General features: G+C 45.5%; 1 protein-coding gene across 12 annotated transcripts in view; it reads right to left on the bottom strand.

Annotated features, from left to right (window-relative positions):
• FOXP1 (forkhead box P1) overlaps nucleotides 1-22,655 on the bottom strand; it is a 341,511-nt gene that overhangs the window by 191,621 nt on the left and 127,235 nt on the right. For 10 of the 12 annotated variants that reach the window (XM_072346976.1, XM_072346974.1, XM_072346977.1 and 7 more), the window contains one exon: nucleotides 6,654-6,719. The gene's annotated coding sequence lies outside the window, so the exon portion shown is untranslated. Of the gene's footprint in view, nucleotides 1-6,653; nucleotides 6,720-11,160; nucleotides 11,268-13,372; nucleotides 13,406-22,655 lie in introns of those variants that run through there. The other 2 variants (XM_072346980.1, XM_072346982.1) reach the window with 2 other exon arrangements.

Raw genomic sequence — 22,655 nt, 5'->3', positions numbered from 1 at the left:
CGTTTCAAACCACATTAACCATGGCAGCTTAAGGCAGTAACGCAGCACATCACCGCTCACAACACCGAGTTACAGAGATACAGAAGCACATACTGCACTGTACGCTGTGCTCCAGAGCTCCCTGCAGGGTTCACAGGCTCGGCAGAACCTTGTGACGGCTCTCAGACAGTCGAGGCTGGGGGTTCTTAATAAAGCATAACTTCAATATTAACACTGAAATGATCTAAAAAGAACCGCCTTCTGCATCCATGTCTCCTTACAGAGAAGCTTTAAAAAGCCAAAGTCTGCATTTTCAAACTGCGTTCTTGGAGTTGTCCAACTTTCAGGAGGATAGGCCAGATTCTCCTTTTAACCACACGAATACAAACCCCAATAATTCTTTTAGTTTTAAATAATATTTTCTCTAATTAATGCTTTTTTTTCCCCCTCCAAAACACGTATTTATCTGCTGTGAAATCGAAGGCAGAAATGAATTGTTTTAAAGATGGCAGAGTGTAAATAACAAGTCTGGAAGCACGCAGCCTTACCCTGGCAATTTGTCTCCTATAATTGACTCAGCAGACATGCTTACAATTTCTTACAACTTTTACAAGACCTCCTGTGGGTTTATTTTAACGTTCTCCAAACCGGAGCTCAGAGCTCTGAACGCTCCGAGTAAGCAGCACCAAAAGCCATCATCTCTCCTTCCTTAAAGCAAAGGGAAACAAACAGTAAGAGCACGCTTTATTTCTCACTGGACATCAGCTCTCAGAGGTGCAGATGAGCAAAAGAACGAGCGCTTCTTCAGAAACCACTTCTCAGCTGTTTTCCAACACTAACATGTTCAGCAGCGTTCAAGCTGTGTTCGAGGCTTTTAAAAACAGAATCTTCCCAATGAACATTATCTTGTCCCATTATTAGAATGAAGTTTAAAGGCTGACTGATGACAGCACCAGAGCAAACAAAAGCTGTAAAAATAACTGCAGGACATTCTTCCATTCAAAAAGGGGTTAAAAAAGTCCCCCTAGACGCCCCGAAGGAAACGGTCCCATTGCCTATATTATTGATTTATGCTGCCGTTGGCTCTTCAATGCGGCACTTTCTATTTCTAAGATCTTTACAAACAATTACTCATGTCATGACTGTATAGCTCTGTTCCATTGGTGGAAGTGCCCCAGCAGCAGGAAATGCTGGGCCCTTCCACAGACGTTTCCTTCCAGCAGTGGGATCCACTGACCCTTAACATGTCAGAGGATTAAATGAAACACTTGTCTTACAGCTAATACGGACAAACACCAGAGCTATTAAAAATAACTAAAGGGGTATGACAGGAGAAGAAAGCAGACCAATGACTCAAGAGATCCCAATTTATCATTGTTTTAAATACAAAAGGGAACAATTCTAGTTTCTTAAAACCAAGCAAGCAAGGCATCATCATATTTCAACAAAAAAGCGTTCTGAAAAGCCGTGTTATAAACCACTGATATTAATGATTTGCAATGGAAATGACGTCAGAGTCTTAGTTACAAATATCCAAATGTTTGTGCTACCCTACTAAAAAAATAAACAGTGAGCTCAGAGTCAGAAATGACCCTTTTGAGCAATTAAGCTGAACTGCACAGAGCACGCTGCAAAGTGTACGGCCAGCAGAGCTGGGGGAGCCCCGAATTAGAATTCACAGATTGCACTGGGAGAAACACTTAGCAATTAAACATCTTGGAGGTGGCGTCTGAAGTTCCTGCCATTAGCAGCAATGAAAAATGCTTTCATACGTTGCACTGAGAAATATGGGCAGGCAACTGGGGCCAAAACCATTTTTTTTTAACGTCTTGGCTTCAGGATGAGCTACCAAATAAAAAGGCTGGCCTCCTGTATTGCCCACTGACATCACTGGTCCTGTGCTGCTGCCACTGTAAAATATTGCTGCTACCGCTGCAGGACAGTAACTGAGGCACGCCGGAAGATATACTTCTTGCATGGTGGAAGGCAACAGGCAATGACCTCAGAGATGACCAAATAAAATATGGAATATGCAATAAGAATCTATTTCTGGTGTCATGTGCTCACAGCCCCAGGTTTTATAACGCAGAAGCGAGCACTGTCTTTGCGACGTGCTTTCCAGAAGGCAGGCTTCAAGCTGACAGGGCTGCGCAACAGCAGCAGTGCCCTCAGCGCCGCCAGCCTGCCCGCCTCAGAAGGAAACCTCAGGGCAGGATCTTCCCATCCCTCCCGCTGTTGTCTCATGGCAAAGCATGAGCTCAGGCTATCTGATCTACAACACGCCTGGGTTCTGGGGCAACGAGACCGACGCCGTTCCTACCTGTGCCATCTGCAATCCTTCCTCACCCAAGATACGATAAAACACAGCATGCCCTGACACATTATCCAGCTTCGTCCTGAAGAAACAGGCTGGAAATTGCAGCACAGCCTGTATCGCATGGTGTATGGTACTAACGTTTCCTATGCTTTTGGCTAGGTGTACTTCTAGTTTCCTCGGAGTACCAAGTTAAAAGAGCAACACAGTGGTGTACTTCTCGAACAGAGCACACAGGAAGGCCACCATCTATACAAGACAGGAGAGGCTGCTCACGGGCCACGGATGGCACAAGAACCAGCTCCACCTTGCTGAATACAGCTTGTATGACCTCCTTTCCCAAATGATGCGCACCAACAAGTCTGAGCATCTTCAACAGCACTGCCCATTGCTGTAAGAACAAAACCCCTCAGTGCCTGGTATGGCACGTTGTGTCCCTCACTTGGGACGCAAGCTGGACTTCCTGGTACCCATGAAGGGTGAAGGGAGGAGTGCAAACACCTGCCTGGTGTACATGAGAGCTCAGCCTCGAGCTTCACATTCTTCACAGGTTTCTAACAGATGATGGTACTCTGCGTGAAGTAATACAAACCAATTTTTCTGAAGATCATATCGAACACCTGCTAAGTTAAATGGAAGAAACAGCGCAGGATTATGTAAAATACTGACCAAATACTGTTTCCTTTAATATTCCTCATGAAGACCAGAAGGATTTGGTCCAAAAGTATCAGATACAAGGATCAAAACCTGCTACTGACTACCTTAAAGCTGAGAAACATATGCCTCTACCAACCCACTTGAAGATTTATAATACATTAAGGAACATTAAGGAGAAGAAGAAAAGCTAAATGGGCCAAAAGCAAACAAAAGAAGCATGTTCTCTTGAGATTGCTAATGCTGGCAGACAATAGCACAGAAAGAACTCCTCTGACAGATCTTTGAAGTCTTCAATACAGCTTGCTACTGGTCCATGTTAATGAGATTTGCTCAAATACTTTTAAATTATTCCAAAATGTCTTTATCTATTTTCTAAATCTTTTTCACCCAATTGCTTCAGAAAAGTCACAGCTTCACCCATCTCTGGACAAAACTTTTCATTACAAAAGGTGAGGCTTAAAACCACTTGTGCTGCCGAAGGTCTGCACACAACCTTTTGGGGAGGCTTAGCACAGAACACACAGGTAACATTCTAATTTCTATTACCACAGGTCACATAAACATTTGGCACCAGGCTGCACTCTTCAGCTTTAGTAACTCGAAGGCCCTACCTAACAAGTAGGGTACTTCAACTTCTCCCCAAGTGAGTCAGTCAATGGAGCCGGTCTTTAGAGGTGACCAGGCAGACCCTAATGGCTCCAGCTACACGACCGATATCCCACCAGCTGCAGGCCTCACAAATCCTCATTTCCCACTGGGTTTGAAGGACAAGCAAATGAGAACATATAAAACTACATTCCAAGTTAGAGCTCGGACCCACAGATCTTTCCGCTGACCATCTAATTTGGTACTAAGTTACAGAAGGCAGCTCCTCCTGTATTATTACTGACGTTCAATTAGCGTTTAGTTGTGGCAAGCATTAAGATTTGAAAGTTTAAACCAAGTGTAACTTTTCTAAATCCTTTGTGCTGCTCTTTTTTCCCCTGTTAAAGGGTTTTTTAGAGGATTCCATCTTTGCAGTCTTAAAGCCCGCATGTGTCTTTTGTTATCAATAATGTACAACTTTAGTGGCATGTTTTGCACTTTTCAGTCTGCCATCACATAAGCTATCCCTGATTTATAATGCACACTGAATGGTGTTTGATTATTGGAAATGCTTTCACATACCTTTAAACAAACGAATGCTCCTGGAAAACCAACACCAGCGCCCGTAATTCTGTAAAAATACATTTCCCCGCCCTTCTCCCCAAATCAAACACTTCAATTCAAATTCTTACTTTGAGGAATAACTGGCATATAATTAGGCATTATGCCTAGCAGTGCTAAATAAAGGAGCACGTAAACATCTTAATTCCGAAGGCTTAACCATCAGAGCCCCTTGCTGCAACTATTCCGTTTGAGCCTCTGCTCACAGCACTGTGGAGTTGACAGAAGACAAAACAGGAACCAGAGCACAGCATTAACACTCAGTTTTAGCAGGCCTGCCTGCATCCTGCTGCACACGGGGCCAGGCCTGCACGCTGCTCAGGGACGCGCGGGGCCACGCGGCTGCCCCTCCTGGAGCACAGAGCCCTGCTCTGTACGCACACCGAGCAGCTTAGCCACTAACTCAGAAGATGGGATTTCACCTGAAATTAAACTATCAAGCAATTGAGCTCAAACTCAATCAAGCAAACCCTTAACCTCCCCTGTTTCAGTGGCATGGCTCTAATTAGGACTCCATCACTATTTCCATTACTATCTCCTATTCTCATGGTTTATTATCTCAGCAGTTTCAATTCTCACCCAGTTGAAGCTTGACATCCAGTTTCTTAGACCACGTATCACTCATTATGGCTTTACTTTATGAAGCATGTTGCAAGATTATGGACAGATTCTGAAGCAAACAGCTTTCTGTTGGAAACAGCACTCTGCAGCACAGTGGGAGCAGGACAAATCCATACCTTGTCATAGAAACGTGTCCCGCCACTGAAGGATGCACAGACAAGCTCTATTTTTAAGTTGTGAATTTTGCTCTGCAGTTTGCAAGCACGTTTGAACACGTGCCCCAAATCCACGTACCACAGTTAGTCCATGGTGTTTTCTACAGTCCTCAGTGATTTCCCACATCTTCTACCTTGGCTGAGCCCCACGTAGCAGCTCCTGGGTGAGACTCAACCTGTGACACCCAAGAGGTCAGTCTGGAAGATGGGGCAGCCATTTGCAGTGAGGTATTTCACAAGTCCCCCTAACTGCTGACTGCACAACGATGCCCACCAGGTGCCAGATGCCTGGCACATGCTGCGTCCTGATGGCAGGAACAGAACATTTGCCTGCTTCTGGAGAAACAGGTTGTAAAATTCAAGCCAGGCTGAAGAGGTAACGTTTTGCATTTCTAACAACTCAAATTCTTACTTTTCCCAGGTCAAATAGCACCACGGCCACACATCAAACACGGCCCCACGAGAACGCCAACATTCTCAGCCAGTCTGGTGCATGGGCTCCTATCGTTACAAAGAACAAGCCACTAGTAATATTCAAATACTGAAGAGAGGCAGATATCATACAACTGACACACACCACGAGGACAGCCAGACTGCAATATTCACTTGAACTTCATGAATTTCATCCTCAGTAAATATACATTTTTGGCAACAAAGAACTAAAAAAATAAAATAAAAAGCAAAAACACATCTCCCTCAGATCTATTTTAATTTAAAGCAGAAGAGAACAGGGACATTTCTTCCCTTTTGAAGTACATTTTAATAGAATTAAAAATAAAAATAGCTCTAATTCACTCTGATGCATTTAGTCATTCTGTAAAATTCTAAGTTTAAAATGAAATCACCATTTTATATTCAAACAAGGTCAAGAGAACAGTACTAACGAGCACTGACATCACAGCGAACAGCAGCCACTGCTCAGCGCTTACATCAGTGTTGCTTGTTGCTATGGTGCTTAACCGACTATTAATTTCTGAAAGAAGGTGATTATAAAGCAGCCATATGAACCTCAGTCAGATGACACCCTTCAGTACCGAACACTGATCTGCACTGCTCCTGTCTTCTGCAAGTTAATTTTATGAATCACCACTTTTGTGATGTTAATATTCCTTTCCAACTTGAAACTTTGGGCCAGAAGAGAAGCAAGGAGTTAATTTTGAAGGAAGGGACTTTCACATGGCTTTAAATAAAAAGCATTTTGCATAGAGAAACAGCTAAATTCTGCTCTCCAATGCACTGCTGTAAACCCAGCAGTGCATTAGCTCAGGGTGCCACAGCACCGAAGCTAACCAGGCCATTCTGTAGGGACTCAGCCCAGCAAGACAACCAACCCTGCTGTGGAGCAGAGCCGCTGCAGCTCCCAGCCCAACACTCATGAATGCTGGCCATATGGCAACCAAGACCAACCAGAGCTGGGTCTTCCCATTCACACACAACTCCACTCTGTCGTCAGACAGCTCCCATAGCACGTGGTCAGAAGCCAAAAGGAAGACATCTTTGTGGCCTCTCTCCTAGAATGCAATTGGGCACCCTGATCATTGACTTCTTGGGCCAAACACATGTTTGAGACACAAAAGCTTCGTGCCAAGCCCAACCTCACAGCTCCTACCCAGGCCGCCACAGGAACATTACTTGTGTAACATGTTCATGGGGTCTGCAGGATCAGATCTTCCATTCAAACATGTTTCAGAAACTACGTGCAAAACAACATTTGTATTTACCTTCTTCTGTTGCTCCTGTAAAGCAATCTTCAGTTACAGCCACCCAAATAGGTCACTCTTCTTACCCTGCAGAAAGGAAGGGAACACACATGACTGCTGTGTCCGTGCTAGCAACAACACCCAAAGCGTTTCATTGGCCCCACGCTTGCAAGTACAAACATAAATAAAGCAACAAACGAATCTAATCGTGTTTAATGGTGAATGACTTTCAGAGAGAGGTAATAAAAACAATCAAGTCACAGGACTGCTGCTTATCGGTACCAGCCTGTGTGAGGCTCTTCAGTTCAGCAAGAACAACTTGGTCTTTGGGAGGGGAAAAAAAAACCAACAAAAAACCATGGAGATGAGACATCTTTGTTCTCCAGCATAAACTTTCTTAATCTTGATGTCTATCAATCTATTTTCAGTTTGAATAATATATGAGTTCAGTCCTTTGTTTCAGAAATCTGACTATTGTCTGAATGAGTTCTCCTTGCTTAAGGCATTTTAAGACCATTTGTAACCATGTCTATTTTAGCTTCTGGATCCTTTCCTTTTCCATCCTTTTCCATAGAGACACAGTCCTAGATAAGATGTTAAAACTAGCTGCATCCTCCACGCCCCATTCACAAAGTTGTTTACTGTCTTGAGGTTTCTTCTGGTTAAGCATACCAAGAAAGCCAAGGTGGTGAGAACAGTGAGCATTAAGGGGAGAAATAATTAAAGAGCGTCTTTATAAAAAGTAGGAGAGAGAAAACAGCACGTGCAGGGCTTTTTTTTCTTACCCTGTATATTACTGCATCTTGTGTACTCTCTCTTATGCAAAAGAGTATGTAATCTTTTAAGAAACATGACAATCTGCCACTTTCTGTTCATGTAATTGGGATCAACATATGGTACAAGAGAAAAGAAAAACATTTGTTTATTAATTTAGATCAAGTTACTAACTCAAACCACTAACAGCACTCGGAATTAATTCCGCATCAATTGACCAAATACCTTAAAAAGAGTAAAACTGGGACACAATTTCGCTGGACCGCTGACCTGCCGCTGCAGGGGTGCAGACTGCCATAGCAAGTAACAAGGGCAGAAAGAGCCGCGCAATGATCTGCCGACACAGATGACATCATACAAAATGGAAAATCAGCGACATGTGGATGTGTAAGACAGAGCTACGTGAAACTCCATTTCATACAATTCACACAGCGAGGTGGAGCTTTGGGGGTGTTACTGAAACTCGCCAAATGCTAAGTTATGCCGTTTACATCAGGAGGTGAAGCTTCTGACTGAAGCAGAATACCAACCTCTGGGAAAAATGAGAACCTTCATTAAGCTATTTCTGAAGAAGATGTACTCACTCGCCATTTACTTTGGAAGGAAAAATTGTTTTCCCAACAAGAACGAGGCGTTTCCTTCACCGCTGACAATTACTAGTGCTAGGCAGGAAAAAAAAAGGCTACCTTGAGATGAAATTAGCATCGCTTTTGTCTGCTGCTATTTGGCTTTATTTTAATGAGCGAGAATTTCTTCCACCAGTGCTTGTGACGAGGTACCAGGAGATGTGGGCCACAACGGGTACGTGTCCGATGGGTAGGAAACACCGCGTGCTTCACTGGGGTACACACATCACACACAGATCCTGCACTCTAAAGGACACAACACCACTCCATCACAATAGCTCAGGCCTCACCTTCCTGAGAGTATGTAAAACAATACATCTTCTATGTAAAATACACGACCTCTGACATACGATGTGCTCTTAGATTAACAACAATGGAGGCTTTTATCTTGCTTTGCTGCAGGGGTTATCTCAGATGCGACACTTTAAACCCCTTTTCATATTTATCTATTTTATAAATTCCCCGGTATTTGGCAGTCAGATCTGTATGTTGGCAGTACTTTGCAAGCAGACTTCATTTCTACCCTAAGTCTTCATGATAGCAAGAGAACCATCTTAAAATACGCTTTTTAAGGAAACTGCTGAAAATTACACGTTTGCATAAAATGTGCACACAATAACCCTTCGGTGGGGCCGTAGGAGGCAGGGAACTTGGTCTAAACGTGCTGGTTCCAGAGGAAGCAACACTGCAAGGAATGCACTCAGGTTGGGCCTCTGCTGCTCACGGGGAGGACGTGCTCCGGGAGGGCAGCACAGCGAGGGCTGCCATGCTGCCCACAGTGCAGATGCTGGCAGAGCTGGGGCTGCTTTCAGTCCTGGCTGTGTGCGCCGCGCTACTACCTGCCTTGCAAAAATTTGGATAATGTACCACAGGAATTAAAATGAGCAGCAGGGACAGCTGTTCCCACCTGCGAAAATTTCTCATTAATAGTCTAAAAGCCGAGTATCTCAAAATGTAGAAATACAAATACAGACTTTCCTCCTGAAAATGTTTATATGGGTGAGTGAATTGATGTAGGCAACACACATTCCTTCCATCATGCTGTCTTTAAGATAAACACCGAGTACCATCAACACTGTAAGTGTGTGCGTGGAGCAAACAAGGAAAAAATCCCAACCTACCCAAGCAAGACAGTTCGCTACACTCATATTTTCCCTCGAGGAGATGATTAAAATAGAAAAACAAACCACACACAAAAAGCCACTTTGCGAGCAGCAGTGGCCGAATCAGCTCACACGTCGAGGGAAGCTCTCCCAACACCTGCAACACGGCTGCGTTGGCTTAACTGGGATCACACTGAGGGAAAAGACTGTGTTGAACTGCTGGCTCTGCTCAGATTTTACAGGCGTTCCTGAAAACACGGAGTTTACGCGCTGAGTGCCTCAGTTTGCCTATCAGCAACAGGACTCAGTGCTTCTCTTAAGCATTCTGGAATCCCTGCGTATAGCAATGCATTTTATAAGAGCTGTTTTCAATGGGGTTTTTGGAAAGACAACCTGTAATGATGCTAAGAAGATCAGGACCTGAGCCGCTGCCATGGCCTGCTCGGTTGACTTTAAGACAAGGAACTGCTGTTGCTCCAGACCAGGCCCTACCCATCTATCGGTACCAAGGGACAAGACAAAAAGAGAGGAGGCTCTGCCATTTCACCTGCTGCTGGGCCAGTCCGTTTGGCACGTCCCATCCCACCATGCTTATTCAATGCAGCGGTCTCCTTTGTCAGGAGGTAATTCTGGGGAAGCTGTGGGATGGAGCCCTAACAAACACCACATGAGCACCACAAAGCCAAGTTTAACCCCAAATATGAAGAAAGTAGAGATGAACAGCGTTGTGGAATGAAGTTCTACTTAAAAGACTAACATTTTTAATAATATCAGAATCAAACAGCCTTGGGTATAGACACAAATAGATTAACAAAGATCTTGAACCCACACAAATTGGCCATAACTTCATGCAGGAAAGCAAAACATCAGTTGAAATGCTTCTCCGCTTAGCATTCACTTCTTTTTATGCCAGTGTCCTGGACCTGAGCAGCTTGCAAATCATTACTGGAAACCTAAACTAGAGAGGGAATCTCCCTGCCGCTACCTAGAAAGCACTTTTTATTCGAAATAGAGAGAACACACACGACAGCACAACAAAAACTGCCCCTGGATTCTGGTCTGCATTAATTTCTCTTGTATGAGATCAGCTGAACTATATTTAATGTGTCTGGTTCTGCGATTCTGTGAACAAAATGTTAACTGCAAGTTTTCCTGAAAGCTTTAAAATAAAATGAAGCGACGTGCGTGTTTTTTGTGTGAGAAACTCATTAAACACAGAGAACCATCTCACACAGCCACGGCTCCCCCTTCCAAGCTGCCCTGGTCACATGCAGTTGTACCAGCCTGAAAGATGCCCCGCCATCACCATTACTGCTATTTCGTCATCCTGCAGGGGAACCAACGCAGCCCAGGATTTTGTTAACAACACGTAGGTAAAAGAAAAAACAATTGCTTTTGTATTTGGTGTTTTGTTAACCCTGAAAATACACCTACAGAGTGCTGGTGAAGAGCAGCAGCTGTGCCAGGCGTGCTGCAGGCACGGTGCTGCACACAGCTCTCCTGTGCTTGTACCAGCACACAAACCATGCACAGCACTGCTGTGAGGATCTTCAGAGCAAGGCCCTTCCGTTTGGCCGTAGTTTCTGTTTTTTTATATATAATATATATAAATACATACATAAATATTGTAAATACTGAAGGGAAAAAGAATTCCGCCCTCTGTCCGGGCAGCCGCTCGGTATTGTGTAGTTCCTATTAAACATCACGGGATTTTCTTTATCAAGAGTCATTATCGCCTCCTCAGAGCGAAACGCAGGTGAGCAGCAGAACTGCAGGGACTGAGCGCTGCGCTCCCACCTCGCTGCGAGGAGGGGATCGGACCTGGCGCAGGCCGAGCGCCGCTGCCTCTCCGGGAAGGGTGAGCACGTCAGGCCGTGCTTCGTTCCCAGCCAGCAGCAGGCTGGGCAGAATCTCTGCGTGCTGCTTTTTGTTTATTCCAAACAGAAATAAAGCAAAAAATAAAATAACCAGCAGCACGAGGATAAAGCTACGCGCGGCACATTTTCTCTTCCCAAAGAATATTACCTTTCGTGTCCACTGTAACCTTGGAAAAGAACCACTTGACGTGAGCCAACGCTACGAATGGAATCGCGAGCCATTCCTCCCCCGCTCCGCAGCAGCTCGCACGGAGCCGTGGGCAGCGCACAAGTTGAGCGCGGCTCGGCAGCCCGCGGCACACGGAGGGACCCGGCGTGCCCGCAGCCCGACCGAGCGCTCCGCATCTCCCTAGTCCTTAAAATAACAACGTGCCTGAACGCCGGCATTAACCGCTTTATGTCTGCGCTACGCCGCTCTGGAAACTTGGCCTCGCGTGAGTGAGGAGCGGCGGGAGCAGCTGCGGGGACAGCGCGGGGCAAGAGCCGCGGGGTGCAGAGCGGGCAGCGCGAGCGGCCCAGAGCCCGAGAGGAGCTGGGAAAAGGAAGGGGGGAGGCGCGGGGGGGGGCAGTTACTTTCGGAGACTCGCACGGCGGTCCCGCACTCCGGTGCCCGGCCGCAGCGCAGCGAGGAAGCGCCGCCGCCGCCGCCTCCCGCCGTGCCCCCGCGCTCACCCCGCTGCCGCCCGGTCCGAAGCGCCGCGAGCCCCGGGCGTTGCGTGGCGTTGCGTGGGGCGGGCGGGCGGCCCTTACCTCGCGGCGGCGCGGGGCTCCGGTCACGGCCACGCGGCGCTATCGCCGGGGGATCCTTTAACAGCCCTTAAATATTGAAGCCTAAAAACAATATTTGCTGTTTTACCTTTGAAGCGTTAACAAAAGCTTTGTTTTAGCATTTACCTCGGTGTGCAATAAGAGTTAATAATCAAATCCGTCCCAACCCCCACAGATGTTAAACAAAAAGATAAAAGAAATGCAAATAGCTATTGTCATGGAAAGTTAAAGTACCTGTCTGTATTTTTAAGTGAAAACTATTATCTCTATCAATCAAAATTTAAGAATACAATAGCACTAATCACACGAGGTGCTGTGACTGAGCTACTTTTCCCTCATAAAAGTTTTTTTTTTTTTCCTTTTTTCTTCTCTTTTTGTTTTTTTTTTTCACACCGGTGCACACCAGCACCGCGCTCCCCATTACAGACGGCTCGAGCAACGGCGCTGCGGCACCCCCGGCGCCCCCCGGTTCCCCACCGTCAGCGCCGCGCCAGGCGGGCGGATCGCGGCGCGCAGCGCAGTCCCCGCACGCCGTGCTCAGGTTGGTGAAACTGCCTTCCCTCCTCGCACTTCCCAACATGTGGTGGAACAGCACACTCTTCTGTTTGAGCGGAGTTACTCAAACGGAGGAAATAGTTAATTGCTCGCCCCAACTACCGCTGCCGGGCTCGGCGCGCAGCGCTCCGCGGCTCTCCCACCGCCGCTCTCGGAGATGCGCCCTTTGTCGCCCGGCCGCAATGGCCACGCCGGGCCCTCCCCGCCGGACCCCGCGCGCAGGGTGCGCTAGGAAGTCGTTCTGAAAACTAATTTGTTCAGAGCGAAGCAGACAGCGAGCTGCGCGGCTCGGAAGGGCGAGCGCGAGCGGCAGTAATTACAGCTGTACTAAAAGAAAGAGCTGCAGATCCAAACACCCCCAGCCAGCGGTTGGGGATGCCATGATGCGGAGCCCTGGCGGAGGGCTGCAACCCGCGCCCAGCAGCAGCAGGACTGTCATTTTTTCCCCCTGCGCTATCAGGTTTCCTACTCCGCAGCCCCGGTGCTCTGCATCATGGCTAACATCTCCAGTGTGCTATTAATATCAATGAAGAGACGATTCAATTTCCACATAAGAAGAACCTTCCTCTTACAGCACAGACATTGTGGTGAGGACCCTTGCTAAGGAAACAATAAAGACCAGAGGGGTTGGATTCTTTTTTTCTTTTTTTTTCTTTTTTTTTTTTTTTTTTTTTTTGCTGCCTTAGCAGTTCCGTGCTGCACACTGTTGGAAAGCTTTTAGCTAACAATGGCAGCATTATCTTCGGGATAGTTACAAAACAGGATTTGTTAGTACAAAGAATAATAACACCGAACTCACTCCCCGCTGCCCCCCCCGCCAATACCTGCCTATTGCAGCACGGCGTTTCGGACTTTATTCGGACTGCAGCCCAGAAACACCTGTATTCCTCAGCCCATTCCTGCCACAAACTGCCCCAAAGCACGACTTTGCTCGAGGAGCTTTGGCCGATTGAAACAAACAAACAAACAATCGCTGTCTGCATTTATAAAACGGAACAGAAACAAAAGTACCTCACCCTACCGTAGTGCAAACTTACCCATTAATGAGCAGGAAAAAGCCTTAGAGCTGCAAGTAATTCCCAACCAACTGCAGAAAGTTGAGAGTTTGAGAACACTAAAGCACTTCTGACTATCCAGCCTTTCTGTGCCTCAACACTGGCTGCAGTGTAAGGAAGGACTGAAGGTATGTGGTCTAAACACAACAAAAGCCACTGCCTTACTCTAGATTAAATATGCAGGAAGAGGCCCCTTTGCATAAACACAAACACTCAGCAAATGAGTAACTGGCTCAAATCAGACGCCTGCTGTGCATTCTACCTGTCCTGATCTCTGACAAGCTGCACAGCTTGTTTAAGGGGGTAGGAGCTACCAAATCAAATCAAACCACGGAGCTGAACGCTTCCCTCATCTAATAGTAAATAACAACAGCACCAACAACTCGATGCCAAACGTTCGTTTCTAATCTAAGCGCTGCTCTGGCAAAAAAAACACTGCATCGTGTGCTCTGCCCGCCTTGGCTCAGCCACCCATCTCACCACAGCAGAGACACAACCAAACACCACCTGTAAAATTCATTTACATGGACTGTAGTGCAACCCAATATATCGCCAGTAACAAGGATTTAAAATTAATACAGGGACCTCTGGTCGAGGTGACGCATTAAATCTGAATTTGCTTGCCATGTCCCTATGTTTTGTTTACTGTATGAAAGACAGTCCACATGGAAACCTACTTTAGCTGTTAGGAACCACTCCATAACGCACACCTACTTGCTACTTTATGTGGGGAAAGGGCAGAAATTTCTAAAGGTTCCCCTAAAAAATGTTATTTCCAAAATATCAGTCCCACAGAACAGCCCCTCCAGACCATATTTACTTCCACAAACAACTCAATTGGAGACTGTGATAACCACCAAGCACCTCGAAGCATCTATTATTACCATCAAACACCCATAATTATACACCATGATTTACTCTTGCTTCTAAAGAAATAAATTCTTTTTCCACTCCCGCATATCTTCCCAGAAATAGAATAAGGGAGCAAAATGGGAAAGCAATTGGAATTCACCAGTGTCCCTCCCTAACTCAAGGAGCCAAATCGCATTGACCTCTTTTTGTCAGTCCTAGCTACATGTTGGTTTTAGTAATTTAATTATTTTTTAATAACTCGCAGTATTAAATGATTGCCATTGAAACACAAATAAGATTATACTCCCCTGTCTTTCTCTCCTGTGCTCCAGACTGCAGCACGACATGGACAACACGACTGCTTTCGGCACCGCAATTTCATTCTGAAAGACCACTCACGCTCACAGAAATCAGCACGCAGTCACTGGGTTCTCAAGCACGTGCTGCAGATTATTGCAGAGGATACTGGATATAACTAACAGTTTTAATGAGAATCAAACGTGTTCGGTTCAACTAAGCACTCCTACAGAACGGAGGGAGTTTTCACTTTCCCTTGGATTAAACTCACCGTGTTAAAACAAAATTGCTAACAAGAGCTAGTCAAGCCTAACAAGATAAAAATCCCCCACACAAAAAATCCTGCAAGAAATTTTAGAGCCCCTGCATCACTCACTGTTTTTGCATTGAAATGACCTTCCAAATAAGGTGTTAAATAATACCGTTCGCGTAGATGATAGCGATCTAACCTTGATGCAAATAAACCATAGAACAAAATTTAATCAGTATATCACTGTGTAAAAGCCTTTGTCCATCCCAATGGAGCTTCTAATGACTGTTTTGGCAGTTCTGGCTGGTAGTTATGCCTCCCTGCTCATATATATCTCATACTGGTTGAGCAAGCTAATGGAACTGCTGTTAGTGGAATCCAATATTAATACCCTGCATCGTGCAAAACTGGATGCAACTGAATATATTATACAATTACAGGTAGTGTCTAATTCCGTAGGTATTCGATGCTGGACTCAATTAATATTTTAATAGAGAAAGTGAAATAAATACTACGTTTCAGGTAAGATGCATACGGAGCCTGGGTCTGCCAGCCTTCCTGCTGCAAGCCTACTCTGTTCTTAAACAGAGCAGACATAGAACCCTGACAAAAATTGGCAGGCAAAGCTGTAGATGCTGTGTGACACATACTGATGCACGGAGTCAAAGATGCCATCTTCATGCAAGCTCCACTAGTTATGAGCTTGAGAGAAAATGAAACAAAAAAGCCCAACACAACAGAACAAAACAAGAAAAAAAAAGGTGGGGGGGGCGAGACTGGAGTGAGACCTCCAGAAAATAAACAGGGTGTACAGTTTCAAAGGCTACAGACACAGACATTTCATTGTTCAAGCCAATTATCAGTGGAAAATAATAACAACAGATGGATTCAGAGTCACTGACTTTTCATATGCACTTCATCTCTGCACAACAGATGATGAAATGCGAGAGCTATCTCGGAAAGGCAAAACATCTTTCAGTAAAAGAACTCTATACTCCAGATGGGGACCTTCTAAGGCAGCTGATTATCTTCTTATAATGTTGTAAGATAGACTTACTAAAACATTTCAAGAACTGATCAGATAGGATGAGCACAATGGCATCATTCTTTGAAGCAAGTTGCTTCAGCCTCAGACTTGTGACTGAACTAGTCGGGGAGCTCAGTAAGGTCAGAGCCGCTCGTTGCCATTTTTTCCATCAAGTGCTCCTGGTTGCAACAAAAGACCCGAAGTCGCTGCTTGCAACCTGGGCAAAACACGGGGTTCAGCTCTGCCCAGAGAGGGGACGCAGGTGCGGGGCCACTGAGTCAACATCTGCAAGCAGGAGTGCCAGGAGCTGCTCCCCAGTACAAGTCCTGCCGCTGAGCAAGGCGAGCCCACTCGACTCCTGCAAGCCCGCTGCCTCACACAGACACGAAGGCGGAGGACAGAACGTATTTACAGTCACGATCATTTTCACTGTAATTACTAAATGCAGAGGGACCTCGTCATCCAGGGGTCTGATTTGGAGTAAACTCGTCTGAGTCAATGGAGCTGTGCTGGTGAAAACCGGTGTGAGGCACAAGATCTACATTCTTTTTTTGCTACAAAGCTTTTACAAAACTCATCTCTTATGGGAAATAAAGCAAAATTTGCTTTCAAAGGGAAATAACAAACACATGTAAATTCTGGTGGTTCCAGTGATAAGCATTTCCAACAAATGTCACAAACACCCAGTGAAGAACCACCTACCTTTCGTAACCTTCTCCCACTCAACCTGAATACCACAAAGTATGTGTTTTTGATAATATGAATCAGGTACACCACAATCTCAAAACTTTAAAAAAAGAAGAAGAAAAAAAAAAGAAAAAAAAAAAAGTAGTGGAAAAATTAGCTCATTAATCTTTCAGACAACATTTATTTAATGGAAGAACACTACATAAGCAGCGCACCAAAATGAACTGGGTGCCATTTCCACCGTTTCCTCTCCAAAACACTGCGAGGAAAATGTACAACAATCTCACGCTGGAAATCAATATCACATACAGAGGGGTAGCGGCACACAGCACGCACGCTGAACTTGCACCTCCTGCTAACTTATTTCACAAGTTGCAAAATATTTTATAAGTATGGGGCTGTTGATTTCACAAACGCGAAGGGAAAGGAGAAGTTTGCGGGCGCGGTGCTTCCCTTCGTTGTGAAGTACTTTGTCAAAAGTAAATTCACAAGGGGAACATACGAGCAAAGAGTAAATTTTGCCCAGGGCAAAATTCTGCAACTGCTTTAAGAAGCAAACAAGAACACAAAAGATGTGTAATGCAACCATCTGGCTCTACTCATGCTATATCAATAATCCCCAAAATTTATCCCCACCCCCTTAATCAACCCACACTGATGCCACAAAACCAAATGGCATCACTTATGCTTCCTGCCCATCACATTTTGAAATGATATTTAATATGCATACAGTACATATTTGCATGTTAATCAATTTCTTTAAGAAAAAAAAAAATAATAAAACATGTATTTTCACTTCATGAGCTATTAGTTCAGCTTTTTTCTACTTATTCACACTGGGATCTGTAAAACCACCAAGAAAGTCCTTGTGGTAAAGATACTCTCATATCGACACAGCGTGTCAGGTATCAGGATAACGTACCGGTCAGAATTTCAATCTCTTCTTCTCTCTAGTTTTGTGTCACAGTGTGAAAATAGCAGAGGATGAATAATAATGTGCCAGCAAAATTATCAGTTCAAGAAACACGGGTAAGCAATCCATTTTGAAGTTGGTTTTAGATGTGTTTCTAAGCATCGCCCTACTCGGGACGCAAGGAGGGGAATGATGCAGACAGAACGGGAAAGGGACACCACAACACAACTTTTCTATCTGGGAATGTCAAGTGTCAGCTCCAAGTACTTCAAGCTGCCACCATCCTGGAAACACTGCAAAGACCAACATCTTCCCACTGAGATGACACTGCCAAGGCAAGAGCACACATTTCCTCTTACCCACAGGATCTGGGGCTGGATCACCTTCCCAGCACCCAGCGAGGGGAAAAAAAATCATACGAAAACCCTGAGTGGTGCCACAGGCTGCTGGAAGACGAACATGAGGAGCTGCATGCCCAAGAAAAGGGATGCGGATGAAGGATGGGGCCGACATGCCAAGACTCTGTGGCCAGGACTGCCACTCACTCCCTCACCCAGAGCAAGGTGGGAGACAACCCTGCCACAGACAGGCAGCAGACAGACAGACGGCCTCGGTGGCCCCGTGGGCAGCCCCACACAAAGGCCAGACCTGGCGCGTTGGACTGAAAGAGCTGCCTCGCGATTGTTTGGGGCTGGCTCGGTTCTTGAGGGAAAATCACCCATGTAACCCTTGTGATTCATAGCGCGAGTGTGTGCCGTGAAAACGGTACCAACAACAGCACTTCAAAGGCGCGATGGCCACGGCCCCGGCTGCTGACTCAGAGCTCTTATTCTTAATTGACTTCTCTGCAACAACACGGCCCAGCCCAAAGCCTGCTCTGTGCTCCAAACACCACAGCATGGCTGGGTCTCCCTCCCGCTGCTCCTCAGCAGGCTGAGGGCAGCACCCGCTGCCACAGGCTGTGGCATTGGTGGTATGGGAGATGCTTAGGGCTGTCCCCACTGCTGCCATCATGAGGGGCTGAGCACAGCTGCCCTGTCCTGGCACCCATGGCCTGCAGTGCTTATTGCCTGCTCAGCACCAGCACGGGGCAGCTGTGCAGAGAAGGAGAAACACCAGCCTAAGCACAGGTAGGGAGGAAAAGGTGGAAAGTATGCTTTGTGAAAAAGCAAACTTAGAGCAGTTATGTCTGTTCTTAGATCCAGACTACCAATGTGAGATTGCAAACACTTTGCAAACATCCTTTTCTGGATTTTGCTTCTGCTGTTTCTATGGCTTGACTTGTACGGCTTCTTTGTAAGAATTGAAAACAGTCTCCCACAAACACAGAAATGGGGAATGGTTTAGAGCTAATCCGCACCTGGGCTACGTAAAAGGGGCTCATATTTTCCAAACAGAAACACAACCCCTTTTATATAGGAACCAGATCGGGATCCAAACGCTAAACCATTCACCACATCCTCCACGGGCCCCAGCAACCGTGAAGGGGAGCGGTGGTCCCCCCACACTGCACACGTGTTTGTGCAGAAGCACCGGCCCCACCTCGATGCCAAGTTGTGTGTGTGGTGGGACTGCCATCGTGGGACCGCATCCAAGGGCGAAGCCATCCCAAGTCACACGCCTTCCAGAGGGATCTGGCCCTGCCTCCTTAGTCTCGTTAGAAAAACGAAGGCTGTGACAGAAAATAGCTGAGAACTACATCTTGCCGATGCCAGCGTACAATAATAACACGTTCAAAGATTTAATTTAGAAGACTACAAAGTCTAGCTCATATATCATAACACCTTGAAATAACACTTTAAGGTCAAATCCTGCGCATTTTTGGAAACCACCAAAACATAATGAAGTTTTACTTAAACACAGCATTTACATTTATAACGCGTTTCAGATTCTTCAAGTAAGCTAGACCACATGGCTAGGAAAATGTACTTCCCACAACATACAAATTAAGTCATATAGAGCCTTCCCTCCGCAGGCTGAACAGCCACCGGCACAAATGGAAGTCCTGTGTGCGGATCAAAGGCAGCACGTGGACCCAAGAATACGATTTCTTTAATTATTTTTTTTTTAATTGGCAAAACATCAAATCCCACCAGTAGTTTATTTTTGTTGCCTTCCTTGCCCCTTTTCTACCTCTCCCACTTATTTCACAACGGAACATTTTTAAACCACTAGAAATCTTTGTGGCAAAGATGATGTCATACTGACACAAGATCAGGTGTGAGGTATGGTATGAATAAATACTTATCCGCAACCACATTTAATTTTCAATGGTCGGGCATCAAGAGACAAAGAAGTTCTTATGCAGACATATTTACTGAGGGTTTAAGTTTAAATGCTCTGTGTTTGAAAGAGCAGAAACACCACACGGGGCAAGCCTAGAAGGACAAAAACAAACTCCAGCCCTCTTGCACCTTCCTTCTGCTCTGGGGGAGAACAGCGTGCAGCTCTGACGCTTGCTGCTCTTCACATCAGTAAATACAGGGCACTTGATTATTTCTTCTCCTAAGCTGCTGATAGCATGCGGAATAATTGTGCTTTGTGCGCTGCTAATAAAACGAAAATAAATATGTATTTTACAGCAATCAAGCAGGAACTAATTTTGTACTTTTTTCACGAGTAGCCATTTAGTTTGGCACCGAATGGTAACGTGCAGCAGAGAATGCAGTATACGCTTTAACCCAAGAAAAATTAGACTTGAAAATTAATACATAGTGAAAGAGAAATTTCAAGCAGCCTTCTTGTGTTCTGACACAAGAATATAAAAATGACACGAGCAACTAAAGATTAGTTTACATACTTTTCAATCACAGCTGCCGCTCAGTAACCACAATACCTTTAAAATGACGTTCTATGGAAACAGACACGGTTTGGCTGCAGCGGCGCGTAGATACAGTCAACGTGAAATTAAAAGGGCATTTTTTATTTACACACATCACACAGCTCTGAGCCCCAGCACAATTACAACGGAGAGATTTTTAGCATGATTAATTTAGAAATAATCTAGTGATAAATAGAGTGCATTGCAAGCGCTTCTGCAGAGCAAATCTTTATCACCAGCCTCTGATGTCAAAACACAGTTTCAGGGACAGGGAAAGAACGAGTCGCATCTTCTTGGTTAATATTTAATTGGGTGCTAAAGATTCCTCGTAAGGAACTCTGAACCGCCAGTGACAGCCCCGCAAGGCGGCCCTATCTGTGGAAAAGATAGCGACCCTTTCTGTATAAACTAAAATAACGTTCAATTCAATCAAACCATTCAATTAATGAATCACTTCAGTGGACGCTGCAGCCCAAGTCCTGTTTAATTACATAATTTTAAAAATATTTGCACACCGCAGCCACTAAGATTGGCTCTGAGGTTTCATAATACACACTTAACTCTCGAGTTGGAGAACAAATTTATTTAATCAATGCACAGCTAAGTGCAATAATGCCACTCCACTCTAACTGCAAAATCACTTAGCATATCCTGCGAGAAAAAGCAAATAAACTTCTTTGCTGCCTAAATGCAGGCTGCCTTCCCACTGCCCCGGCAGCCCCCTCCCTGCCATGGGCCCGGCAGACTGTGCACAGCAGGACTCCTCCTGCGGGGTCGACCATCAGTCCTTGACCTCTTCCTCCTCGCCCTCTGGGCTCCACTGATCCCCTCCCTCCTCCTTCTCCCCTCCCTTTTGCTCCTCCTGCAATGCTTTTCTGCCCCTCTTTCCCCCTTGCTCCGCTGTGCTCTGGTTCCCCCAGCCTCCCCCCTGTGGGCCCTTCCCACTGCCACCTCCACTCTATCTTGCATGGGCGCAGCTCCCATTCTGAATTTCCCCACCTGCTCTTTCTCGCTGCCGCTTGAGATGGCTGCTGTGAAAACACCTCACTGGAAAAATAAGACAAGACAAAACACAAGACAGGGTGGAGGGAAGGGGCATGTGAGCGAGCGAGGAAAGAAAACAGTCCAGCAAGGCCAAGCAGAACGAAACATTTCCAACAACAGCAAGGGAAGCTCCCGAGCAGCAGGATGAAAACAGAATGTATAAAGCGTGCGTCCTGAAGTGGGATTTGGGTTCTCGGAAGGGTTTAACACCTCCATCTGCAGAGCAGCAGAAAACCGCGGTACTGCCACACGTAACTCAGTGCCACAATGCAGGAGAGGCTGAAAGACGTCTGGACCGAGCAGTGGTCTTAAATGAAGGGAGAAAGAGCAAAGCGAAGGGTTTGCCGCAGCCTGGAGACACAGCTGTGTGCGCTCATACAGACTTTGCATTCATTCATATAGAGCACAGCTTTCAGGTCCTGTGGTTCTAGCACGATTTTTGGATGAAAGCTGAGCCTCAAAAATAAATAAGTCTATATTTGGCCTGCCCTGGATTCAAGAAGTTCTCAGTAGTGCACTGCATAGAAACAATCTGAATTAATACAGGTTCAGTTTTCAGGATTATAATATTCTTTACCAAGCCAATGGATGCACCTCTAAAATTCACCGCCCTGACAAATAGTAGAGCTCTTGAAAGTCTGCTTGTATTAGTTTTATGGATCTATTCTACTGCTTAAATCAGGTCTCATTAAAATTACCATCCACACAAGTTCTCCCACTGGGAAATCTACATGCCAGAGCTACTCCAGTTCCGCAGGCAGTGCTCGAAGGGGGTTGCATATTGCAAAATAGCTGCGGACGCAGCGGGGGGAGGAAGGGGAGAAGAACAAGAGGACTTCAGGACAGCAAACAAGTTACTCCTTATCCTCCTCTGATTTTAATCAGTGCAACTTTTGCTCAGGTGGTGCAAATGTATCCCTGAAAAGAAATGCTACTGCCAGAAGTGGAAGGGGGGGGGGGGTGGGGGAGGAGGGGAAGGGAAAAACGTGTCCCTTAGAAAGCCAAAGCCAGACTCCACCATCCATTCCAGCACTGAAATGGCAGGCTAAATATGCAAACACCGCACCTGACAACTTACACTAAAGCATACGATCTGCACACTGTCCCTCCAGTTTAATTTTTAATAGTAGCAGTACTTAAATCTCAGCATTAATGTATTAATGTTCAAATGAATACAATTAAAGGCATCTCTCCAGTGCTAACGACCTGGAAGAACTATCCACCCTCCGTATTTGCGGGGATTGCTGCAAACATATTCTGCAGCAGTTGTTTTGGCAAAGAAGCGAAAACCTTTGCCTTTTAAATATAAAGTAACAGGAATAATGAATAATATATCTTCTGATTTTTGTTCTGCCATGATACATATATAATGAT

The sequence above is a fragment of the Excalfactoria chinensis genome, chromosome 12, assembly GCF_039878825.1.
Source record: "Excalfactoria chinensis isolate bCotChi1 chromosome 12, bCotChi1.hap2, whole genome shotgun sequence".
NCBI classification, from domain to species: Eukaryota; Metazoa; Chordata; class Aves; order Galliformes; family Phasianidae; genus Excalfactoria; species Excalfactoria chinensis.
The sequence above is the reverse complement of the archived record's forward strand: the minus strand, read 5'-3'. Positions and strand labels throughout refer to the sequence as shown.